The 11,966-nt window shown below is 33.3% G+C and overlaps 1 pseudogene; it reads left to right on the top strand.

Annotated features, from left to right (window-relative positions):
* The first annotated feature begins 1,059 nt into the window (after positions 1-1,059).
* On the top strand, positions 1,060-4,827 carry LOC111896625 (uncharacterized; annotated as a pseudogene).
* Positions 4,828-11,966: the final 7,139 nt, after the last annotated feature.

The raw sequence follows: 11,966 nt of genomic DNA, 5'->3' as shown, positions 1-11,966 counted from the left end.
ACATTCTTCTATGGTTATAGAGGATCCAGAATATCTAGAATATCCAAAATTATTCTCGGAGGATAATTAGGAAATCAGATAAATACCAAAAGTAATATAATGTTATTTTATTGTTTTGGGACTTATCTAATGTTTCTGGGTACACTATATAAAGATCCCTAAGCCTCATATTTTCGTCCAAGCATTCTTAGAGAAGCTAGGGCCGAAATTCTACCTCTTTCCTCTCTCTTTCTTCAAGCTCCTTGGTCACTAGGGTTTGGGTGTGAACCATTAGAGGCACGACATTTGTGGTGTTTGCTCTCTAAGCTTCAACAACACAAGGGTTTCTTGTTATTCATCAATAACAATCAAATGTATGTTTCTAACACTAGATGCTAATTTTGAAAATAGTATAGGATTCCTAAGGTTTCCCAATTGATGTTCAGATGTTGTGTGTTCAATTAGAGAAAATGTAGATCTTCAATTAGGGTTGCATGCACACATAGGTTTTTGTTTGTTATGCTCAAAACTCATCAGTGGTATCAGAGCTAGGTTTGTTTTTATTGAATTGACTACAATGGTCAAATTGATCAAATTAGGGTTTATGGCAACCAGACCCTAATGGACTAGGTTTTTTTTGAAATTATGGTTGCTTATGAACTATGTTTTGAATTTTAGGAAAAGGGTTGAAACCCTTAGCCTTGCCCTACAAGTTTCGATATTGGAGGGTTTCTCTCTCTCTCTCTCTCTCTCACACACACACACACACACACACCACCCCAGTCCATATTTTCGAAAATTGCTAGATGTTGATAGGGTTATCTTATTTTTGGTAATTATCAGGATAATTGAGATTAAACATGCCATTGATTAGATTCAATGAATCTCAAATGATCTAGGAGTTTCATGAGATTGAAATTGGTAAATGTTTTACATACCTATAATAGATTCAAATTTGATTACGACATCCCTCTTGAAAGTTCGAATTGAAAATATGCATCCTAGCCTTAATTAAAAATTATGGGTTAATAATTAAGGATTAAAATCAACTAACTTGAATTCTATTTTCTCCTATTATAGATGTCAAGTTCAGACAACAATAGTATTCCTCGTTCTTTGGGAAGTGGTTTTCCTCTTCTTTCTGAAGATGATCTTCCATATTCTAATCAAGGTGAAAGTATGTTCCCTTCTTCGAGAAATGGTGGAAATGGATATCATGCTTCTCCAACTCTCCAACTCTTCATCCTCATCCTTTAATTATTCTCCCCATGTCTCAAGTTGAAAGATATGAAACTACTCAAGCCCTATTGGCATGTAAATATCAAGATGGAAAGTTGTATGTGCACATGTTCTGGAAATGAAATCGCACATTGACTAATTGGATAAAATGGATGTTTATGTGAGTCAAAGTGAAGGACTTAGACACTAATCCAACAATCTCATCACCCAAGTTTTAATTGGATAGAAACTTGGAGTCATGCAATTTGAATTGTCACTACAAGAAAAAAGACCCTTTTACGACGCGCAAACCACGACACTCCTTGATTTATGTTACGTAAAAGCGTGTGACATTAAAAAAGTGCCATCTCTTCAAAAAATTTAAGGATTGATGTCACGCATTATTGCGTGCCCTTAAATTAGTGTCTAAATAAAAAAAGAAAAAAACACGGAGGGCACCTATAGTAAAATGCGTATCGTCTAAGGATGTCGCTTTATAAGTTTTAATGGAACGCGCGTTTTCCGACCTTTAATAGCTAAGCGGGAACGAAGTCCCCAAAAATTAGAAAACCCTGCTTTGTTCTCATCTTCCTTCGTTTCTACTTTTCTCTTTTCCATGGTTTGGCTTAACGAAGCTCTGTGAATTCCATGAGTTATCGCTATGAAGTGTGGAATGCAAAGCTTGATTCTCGTTTGTTTCTGATTTCCCATAGATAAATCAAAACAACACACAACGAAGAACCCTAACATGCGTCTTTCTTCTTAGTAGGTAGCGGGAGGTCTTTTATTTTCTCCTAAAATTCCGATTCTCTCATTTTTCTATCGACTTAGTACGTGATAGGGTTTTTGGTGGTGATCGACGGGTATGAGACATAATAGAACAACTGAAGAGGCTATTACAAAGGGTTGAAATCGTATGGAATGGAGATGATAGAGTTTAGCTTTCACCTTCATCAAATCTTAAGGCGGAATGAGATTGTTGAGATTGAGGCTTTTTTGCTCCCAAAAATAGACATTACAAAATCATTACGATCGAGGGCTCTATTATGCAGAACTAGGGATTCTAAGCCTAACACGGTTTCCTCCTCTCCTTGAATTCACGTTTTCAAAACCTAAAAGGCAATTTAGGTTTCTATCTCCTATTTTAGAATTATCTTATTAAATCGTCTTACTCCTTCACCCAGCTTGGCTACGGATTCCCGGTATGGCAACACAACCCTACGACTTGGTTACTCTTGAGCCTACAACGGTCGTTTAAACCCTCAAGAATCTCACCACAAGGTTTCATGACTACAAAGTGGTTGATTTCGTGAACTTGTTACCCACTGCCAATGATGGAACCATCAGGCATTTATAGATACAGGTGAGTAATCAAATCTTAGTATAGTCATCAGTAAATACTTTTTTTTTTCTGAATTACGCTGTTTGTAAATCTTTTGAATCTTCTAAACACAATAGATGTTTTATTTCTCTACGCTCCTACAACTTGGGCTACTACTTGTTATTTTTGGTTGCTTTGTTACTATATAAGACAACAACCTGGTAATCTTTGAATAATTAATCACCGCCTGTTTAGGGATACTTTGTGGTGAACACCAGCTATTTGATAAAATGCCTCAATGAGTGACTCTTGTGTTTTAATGCTATCTTATATATTTTGAGCAAGGAACTACACATGTTTTTATTAAATCTGAAGTGTAATGTACAATAGCAATAACATTGAGGTAGATTTCATGTATTGTTCTTTTATGTGTTATTGTGAGACATGAATTAACCTCTGAAGAATCACCTGTTCAGATGTGATTATTGACAATGCAGATAAAACGTTTTATGGTTAAAAAGGGAAATCTATTCTAGTCGTTCTCTCTAACAAAGCAACCTTAAAGTTGATGTAGGTAAGATTTTGACCTATCTATGATATAGTTTGCAGGATGAAACGTTTCAGAAGTTCAATTTTGACCTATCTATGTTACAGTTTACTGTTTTTGTAGTAGTCTTGCTTGTGTTATCTGAACTGCTACTCGGGCTTACCTTCTCAGCTACATCCCCTGCATTTTTGTGGTCAAAAAGCTGATCCATCTTCTTAACCAGTACCATGTAAGTACAATTCAACTAAGGTTTGGGTTCAAAATACTATAAAAACATTTTTATGTGTGAACAGCTCAATTGAAGGTTTGAAAGCTTTATTCATATTTATTTTATCAATTTACAGTTGGTGGTGGAACTATGCTCATACCTTACCTTTGATTAAGTTAATCATGGAATGGAATGCAAAATTGCAAAAATACTACATTTCTATCTGTGTAATTTTTAATGACATTTTTTTATAAATAAAAGTAATAAAAATATCATAGTTATGATGATTTACTTGGATTTTAAACAACTTTTATGTTCAGATTCTTATTTTATAAAAAATAAATTCGTTAAATATAACTAAAATAATATATGGATTAGCATTCAAGTTATATGCCTGATTGGTGAGGATTCATGGTATCTACAAGAGCCACTATACATAAAATGGATAAAATGGGATTGTCTCAGTGGCTGCAGATTCCAATGTATGCTTGTTATGGAAGAAGAAAGAGAGACAACTGGCGATACAACTGTCAAATATCGTGGAAAATGGCCACTCAGACATGCCTTTAGGATTGAGGTGCATCAAATTCTTCTACATTACATCAACTCTTTGATAATTATTCATTCTTGATTCTTGAATCTAGATTTCAGGAAGCTGTGTCTGTGGCACTCTCTTCTCTTAATATTGCTGTTGAACTGTCTGAATCTAAGTAATGACCACTTTACCCTTCTATTTAGAAACAATAAAACACCATCTTTCCCACTTAACATATTACGCTGCCTCTGTTAGTATTAAAAAGAAACACTAATGTTTCTTTTCTGGACTGTCTGAATCTGAGTAAATTACCATCTTACTCTTCTATTTACAAATGAGATTAATATGCCTCTGTTATCATTAACTTAAAAAGAAACACTCCTTTATATCAGTCCATATTAAATCAAAAAGAAACAACGTAAGTTTTCTTGTTGAAATGATGAATGACCATTTTACCCTTCAGGGATGTGGAAATGACATAGAAGCTAGATTACTCATCTACAGCAGTAGTTATTGGATTTTCTCTCGTAGTATCAATACTAAAAGCTTTCAGTATAAAAAGTTAAGTTACACGTATCATGGTTGTAGCTTCTTTAATCGCCTTTGTAACTATCCACATTCTTTATTTAAAATGCTACCAATTTGACTATGGTAAGCGTTCATTTCCCCTCATAATACAAAAAGGAAAAGACCTTTTTAAGCTTTTTGACTTTTTAAACCTTTTATATACAGATTTAAATATGAAGGCTTCTGCTAAAATGGGAGTAGCAAAGGTACTGATTTGGGGGGTATGGGTTGGAATTTCGAATCATCCATCTAAATGGAAGATTTGGGTTGTGAAAATTGGTGAAGGATTAATTATTTTATTTCAAATTTATGATTTTCCACCCTACAAGGGTTTTTTGGATGCCCATGCTATTTCACATGCCATTGTGGTTCATGTTTCTTATATTTGGTGGAGCTTTATTCATGATGACAGTGAATATAGAACCAAAACACTCATGAAAAAAGCCAAGTGATATATCCAGAAGGGGTAAATTCTTAAATTTACACTCAGCTTGTAACCTCGTGTCTTTTTTCTTGTTTATTAGGGATTTAAGGTAGTCACGCTTATCAGTTTTTGCTTGCGTGTTCACAAGTTTTTCTTTTCTTTTTATATTAAAAGGTGTCTCGTCTTTTTTTTTTTAATTTTTTTCCCAAGCGGTTGGTTTTTACAGATTTAGATGTTGGTGTCTGTACTGCTTAAATGCAGAGCTTTCTTTTGGCTTTTTGTGTTATGGAGATTTTGTTGTGTTATTTCAGTTTTATCCAAGAGGTGGTAGTCGGGGACAACTATTAACTTGGCTGAGCTGTTGTGGTGGGATCTGATAGGCACACTAGGTAAAACACCACATTTTCCTTTATCCACCAGTTCAGTTAGAGAAATGATGTACTACAAAAGGACGTTGAAGCTTCAAGCTTTCTTTGACATGGCTAATGAGCAAGGTAAGAATAAATATTTTAGCACCTTAATTTTGGTTTTATAATTAAACATTAATTTCGATAAAAATTATGTTTTATATATGTTGGCAAACCTTGCAGAAATGTTAGAATGTTATAAAGCTATCAGCTTTCCATCGGAAGATGAGAAGAAAAGTCAAAGCTCATTGAATGCTCGATTAGAGGCTATTGTTGTTAGTCCTTCAAATCATAAGACTTTTTTTATGGACAAAAATGCCCTTGTGTGCCTAATATTAGAGCCAAGCTGTTAGTCCTTCAATTCATGACCGAAGCAATTCCATCCAGCTACTCAGACTCTTCTTTTCTTCTATATCAATTAGAGTCCATTCTTGAATTGGATCCTTTAATGTATGTTTTCCATGCACTACTACTATACCAAATCTTATGATTAAAATATCGTATCTTTATCTTCTACTTTTCATCTGCAAACAGTGATGAAGTGGGGTTTGTTCATCCATCCCAATTTGCTGCCATGAGTGACATTTCACAAGCTAATACTTCTGATATGGATATGGATTTCTGGAGTAAAGATCACAAACTGGGCATCTCAACTGATTCAATCCACCCATTATACACTGTTGCTAAACATGCATTTATGTCTTCACAGCAACAATATAAGATGTTGATTGGTTTACATTCAAAGAAAGTGGATAATATCTTAGCCACTTCATCTCCCCTAACTGGTCTTCAAAACGAACTAATGAAGCATAGCAGAGCACTTTTGCTGCTGAGTTGTGATTTTGGAACTGCATGGAACAGCAGGTTTCTTTCTGTTTCTCTGATTCATAACATCATTTGCTCTTCTTTCTTATATCCCTGAAAGATAGCTTTTCTTATGTTTTTATACTTTACAGAAAGGAAATTGCATTAAACAAACAAAACATTGGGATATATCTAGTCTCTGAATGAATAAGATCATGAAGCCAATGCACATGTGTTGGGCCTCCAAGTTGACTTCTGGGCACCGAGTAATTCTTCTTAATTCTTATAAAAACATACAAATTTACATTGCAATGTAGTGGCTTCAACAGGTTTTCAACTTCCCTTATTGTACTGTATTCGTCACCAACAATCAGCTTCCCTCCATGCCTTATAATTCTATCAACTTCTATAATCACAGATGAAATTTTACACTTGCAAGCAGGTTATAAAAGTTATATAACATTATAATCAATGATCTTAATACAAACTCATGTAGCTTTTGTGTGCACTGGAATTATCTCTTTTTTAGCATGGAGAAGAGATGGTCTGATGGAGGAGATTGTATGCCTCAGGGTACCCTTTAAAACTTAATACAAACTCATGACAGCAGAAATTGCAGCCTCTGACAAGAGTAAACTCAGTTTGTGCTTCATGTTCATCTTTAGGGGCGAACGACAATGCAAGGGCGTTATCGTCAAAAAGGTACCCTTCAAAACTTGCTACACCACACTCTGCACCTAAAATTACTCTACTCAGGCTCAGGCATTTGATAGCATATTATAAAAGTGCAAATGCAATTATGCAAGAAATAGCATTGTAGTTTCCATTTATTTCCTTATAGCATTCTGCTTTGTATTTTCAAAATATTTTTTAGGGCGTTTTACTTTAATCTTTTTTACCCATTATAGCTATGAGTAACCTCTTGAATTATAAGGCCATGATGCAATTTTATACCATGTTATTGTCCATAGTCCATACACACTAAAGAATCTGAGATTTTTTAGAGATTGTATGGAATTTTTAGATGGGCGCATGTTTTTTATGGGCTTGAACACACTTTGTTTGTATTAAACATATAAATTTTATTTAATTAAAAAATACCAACTCCCAAGTTTAAAAATATGGTTAAGATGAGCTTTCACTTTCAAGTTTTGTTCTTTCATATTCACCAAAAAGCGAGCAAGCTTGGAGCCATAGGTAACATTTTGGATGGTAGCTCTTACTTAGCCTCTTCCCTTCTATTGGGAGAAAATAACTAATGTTTTTATTTATCTTCTCCATCTTTCAATAACGCTTTTTTTATTTATGATAGGAGATGGGTGATCAAGATGATACTTTCATGAAGAAGTTCGAAAAGTTGTTGTTTCAGATTTAATTGTTTATTGTCTATCCTGTTCACAAAAAACATTACAAATTTTAATAAAAAATGCTTATTTTTTATTTATTCTTTTTTAACAATTCCTATACTTTTAAGATATGCTAAATTAGCTATAGAGAAAGGGCTTGCACAGGGTCGTGATGGATCTTATATACAACAACTTTATATGAACTATTTTACAAAGTTGAAGCTTTATATAAAACAACTTTAGTTGAAGCTTTACATAAGGTGATTATTAATTTTTTATAATATAAATAAATTAATTCCATTTTTACCCTTTTAAGTAATCTATATGAACTATTTTACAAACTTTACTTGATCTTTTTCAGGAGCATTACAACCCAAGATAATTAATTGTGGCATGACTCTAACTGCCTTTGGGATGCTATTGAGGTTTGTAGTAGAAACGATGGTTGTTAGTTCTCTTATCATGACTTTGCGAGGTGACGTCCTTTGTATTCCAGTTATTTAGGTAAACATAATTGCTGATTTATACATATACACTCTAGGTACGTAACTACTGAATCCTTTTCATATAAATTCATTCAAACTATCACAACCATAATTGATCATGTCCTGAAACCCAAATTTGCTTGAAATATTATTGGTGGCTAATTCTTTGCAATGAAGGAGATAAATGATGAAGGAATTGAAGTGTTGGTCCATGACAATGTAAGTATAGCATCCTACTCACTGTTATATTGTAGGTAATATGCAAGAAATAGCAATGTGCTTTCATTTATTTGAAAGTACAATGCTCTAGTATAGCAACCAAATGTCTCATTTTCATTAATTTGGCTAAAAAACTATTTTCATTGCCTATTAAGTCACTAAATTAACATTTTATGTTAAATATGTCACCATGCTTACAATTTTTTTTTTACTTCCATTTTTTTATAACATAATAAAACCTCACTCGCTGATGTCATCTTTTCCGAATTGCATTTTTTTTATATAATTTTTATTTGGGTCAGGAGGCTGGTGATGACAAAGCACTACAATCTGAAAGAGGCATCAAGTCACGTGCAATTCTTGGTAGACAGGTTAAAAGAATTGTCACAAAGCAGGTTGTTATAATGCTTCACATGTTCAAAATAGCAATTTACTTTCTTTATTTTTTTATTGTAACATTATATATTGTAAGAAATAGAATTATATGACATTAAATTTTATGAAATGGATTGTATTTTTTATATGGTATTTTATTTCTATTATGAGACAGTAAATGCAAATTTAATTTAAAAATTAATAAATATATAAATATATTTTTTTAAACATTTAAATTTACGATACGCAAAAATGTGTGTCATCTTCATTTATGACATGGCCTTTCTTGACAGGGGTTTTAATGATACGCATTGTGTGTCATTAACACGCGCGTCGTAAGGTTACGACACGCGAATGCATGTCGTCTTCCTTTATGACAGGGCCTTCCTTGATACGCATTGCGTGTCGTAAACGTGCGTCGTAATTGCGTGTCGTAAATGAGCGTCGTAAATGCGCGTCGTCTATAGACGACGCGCAAAAGCGCGTCGTCTCTCTTTATGACAGGGCCTTCCTTGACGCGCATTTGCGCGTCGTCTGAGCCTTTTATGACGCGCAATGAGCGTCGTAAAAGGCTGTTTTTCTAGTAGTGTGTATGATGTATGAGAATCTTGATCTTTGGAGGATTATGACTAATTCATTGATCACATGTTTATGTGAGTCAAAGTGAAGGACTAATGGATCTAGCACGTGTTGAAATGGTCTATTCAGATCCACCACAAAGGATGATAACTTTATTCGTCATGATTCACTAATGTTTTGGTAAACATGGTTGTGTTTATAAGATTAAGCACAATTCTGATGCATTGAAAAGTTTCAAAAAGTAGCAGAACAAATATGAAGAATCTATTAGGCAAAAAGATAAAAGTTTCTCCAATATGGAAGGAAATGAGAGTACTTTAGTATCGTGTTTTGTGATCATCTTAAATGATTGTAGAATCATGTCTCAATTGATCCTTGAAGAACGTCTTAGTGCAATTGTTTGACTAAGAAGAGGAATCATATATTGTTGAAATGGTTCAATCAAAATACGAGTTATACTTTGTATCTAATTAAATTTTAGATTCATACTCTAGTAACTACAAATCGTGTCTTGAAGCTTGTTTCGTACTAAGTAGGTTTATAACACCTCATGAGATGTGGAGTAATAATATTTTCTTACTCTAGCACATTTGAAATTGGAAATTATGATGTTTTGGTTAAAACAAATGATGAACTAAGACTAATTCCATGAAGTGTTTTCTTGTCGGAATTTTATACTAACTTTTGAATATGTTTTTTGCTCGTCAAGGATTGTTCCTTGAGAGAAAAACTTATATGTCGAGAAGTCAGTAGGAGTCTTATTGACCTTGAAGAGTTTTGAGGAGTCAATCAAGAATAAACCTTTTAGTTATCACTAGCACACGATCTGGGGTTGATAACCTATCATGTTAAGTTGACACATTCTTATTTTTGTGCATCTTCCAATTGAAGTAGCAATACTTATGAGTTATATGGTACTCATTGTCTACAAAAGGCAGAGCACGTTGGTCAATGATAGTACATTGATCAATGGGGGTGAGTTGCTTAAACAACATGGAAGCGCTGGTAGGCCCTTGTGTTACCAGAAGGCAAGAAATTAATAACAAGTAAAATTCAGTACATGAAAGGTAAATTAGAATTTGACTTTGTCATAAACCTTGTCTTATGATTGTCGGTTGGAAATGATAGATTCACATGGATGGGAACACATACATCATAAAATCTAGATGACAAAAGGTTTCGCTCTAATTCATGAAAATGATTATGAGGAATCAATTTCGCTAGTAGATTTTAAAGATGTGATAAATATCATTATGGTTAGTGGTTTATGATAATTGCATTCTCAAATTCGCAATATGATTACGACATCCCTTTTCATAGTTCGAATTGTGAGAAATAGCAAGGAATTGTTTGAACTTTCGGCACATATGGCTATAAGTTCTGAAAGGATTTAAACATACACATATACTATCTAATGAAAGGTGTATAAGCTTGAGAAGTCTAGACTTATAGAAGCAACACATATCAGAAATTTGCATTTTAGTAAAAAAGTCAATAATATTGATTTCTAGAGGACCAGTTGATTTCTGGGTACATGTCAAAGCTAGTGGGAGCATAATTGTTATGTAAGTGGGAGCATAATTGTTATACTAAGTGTTGCAAGCTGGCAATGCTATTTGTAGGAAACAAAGTTTACAAATTTGCAAGTTGCAAAATTTGGAAATTGTTTCGCTATAGTAAGGCTTAAGGGAGAGGGCATTCATATTCCATTTTAAATCTAAAAGTTTTAGATTGAAAGGTTTAATGAAACTTAGTCTTGGACATATATGAATACCGTGTTGAAATAATTCAACACAAGAATTCGATATATGAAAATGTTATATCGTGTTGAATATTGTATTCATTCGTATTTGTATGTGGTAAGCTTTTTATGATGCCCTAATCAATAAAGACAACACACATGTCGTCATTTTTTAGATACTCACAAGTCACGAACAAAGAATTTGAATTAATATTTAAGAATTTTTGTTTTTTTTGTATTAACTAAAATTTTGTATTAATTATTATTATTTTTCTATTCTTTATGTTGTTGATTTGAATGTGGCTATTGACAACCTAACTTAAAATATAAAGAATTTGAACATCAACAAAAACAATACGAAGGCTATAAATTTCAACATACTTAAAGTTGTGAGTTGGTGAGTTCTTTTTAGTATAAATAATAGAAGACATAAAATTATTTATGTAGCTTTCAAAAGTTCATAAATTTAATTTTGCATATTGTTTCTGTTTGAAGTTCATCATGAAGAAGTCGTTGTTGGAGTAAGAAATGTGAATTATAGCATGAATAAATTATCGAATTGGTTTTGGATATTTTTTGAACAATTGCACTTTGTATGAATGTTTTAAATTTTCGATTTTATCTGGATGTTAATGACTTTATGACTTTATGTTGAAAACCTTTTTTTTTTTTTTAATTTTATTGTATGTTAATGACTTTAATCACTATATGACTTTATGTTGAGAAAACTCATTTTTTGAAAAAGTGTTGCTTATTTATTAAACATGTTATGCGGGTTGGGTTCGACCCACTAACTTGTGGACCAACGAACCCATATACTTAAACGAGTTATATGGGTTGGGTTGGGTTGAGATTTCAACCCGCCAATCTGTGACCTACTAACCTACCAACCCATACATTATATGGGTTGGGTCGAGTTTATATTTTCTGACCCGTCAACCCGAACCCAACCTGATTGTTAGGCCTATTGAACATGGAATATTTTATCTCGATGAAAATGATCGAACGTGCTTTCAAAGATCTGATGAGTTGTTCAAGACTCCCACCAAACATTTGTTTCATTTGAGGCTATAGTGAAAGGGTAAATTTGAAGTTGATAGCTACCAGTGGTTAATCTATTTTGAGCTAGATAAAAGAAAAGAAGATATTGCATGCGATAATTTCCAGTGGATCAAGTCAAAGATTATTGTTGAAGCCGATAAGGTATGTCT

The sequence above is a fragment of the Lactuca sativa genome, chromosome 6, assembly GCF_002870075.4.
Source record: "Lactuca sativa cultivar Salinas chromosome 6, Lsat_Salinas_v11, whole genome shotgun sequence".
In the NCBI taxonomy this organism is placed as follows: Eukaryota; Viridiplantae; Streptophyta; class Magnoliopsida; order Asterales; family Asteraceae; genus Lactuca; species Lactuca sativa.
This window is presented reverse-complemented; position numbering and strand designations above follow the sequence as displayed.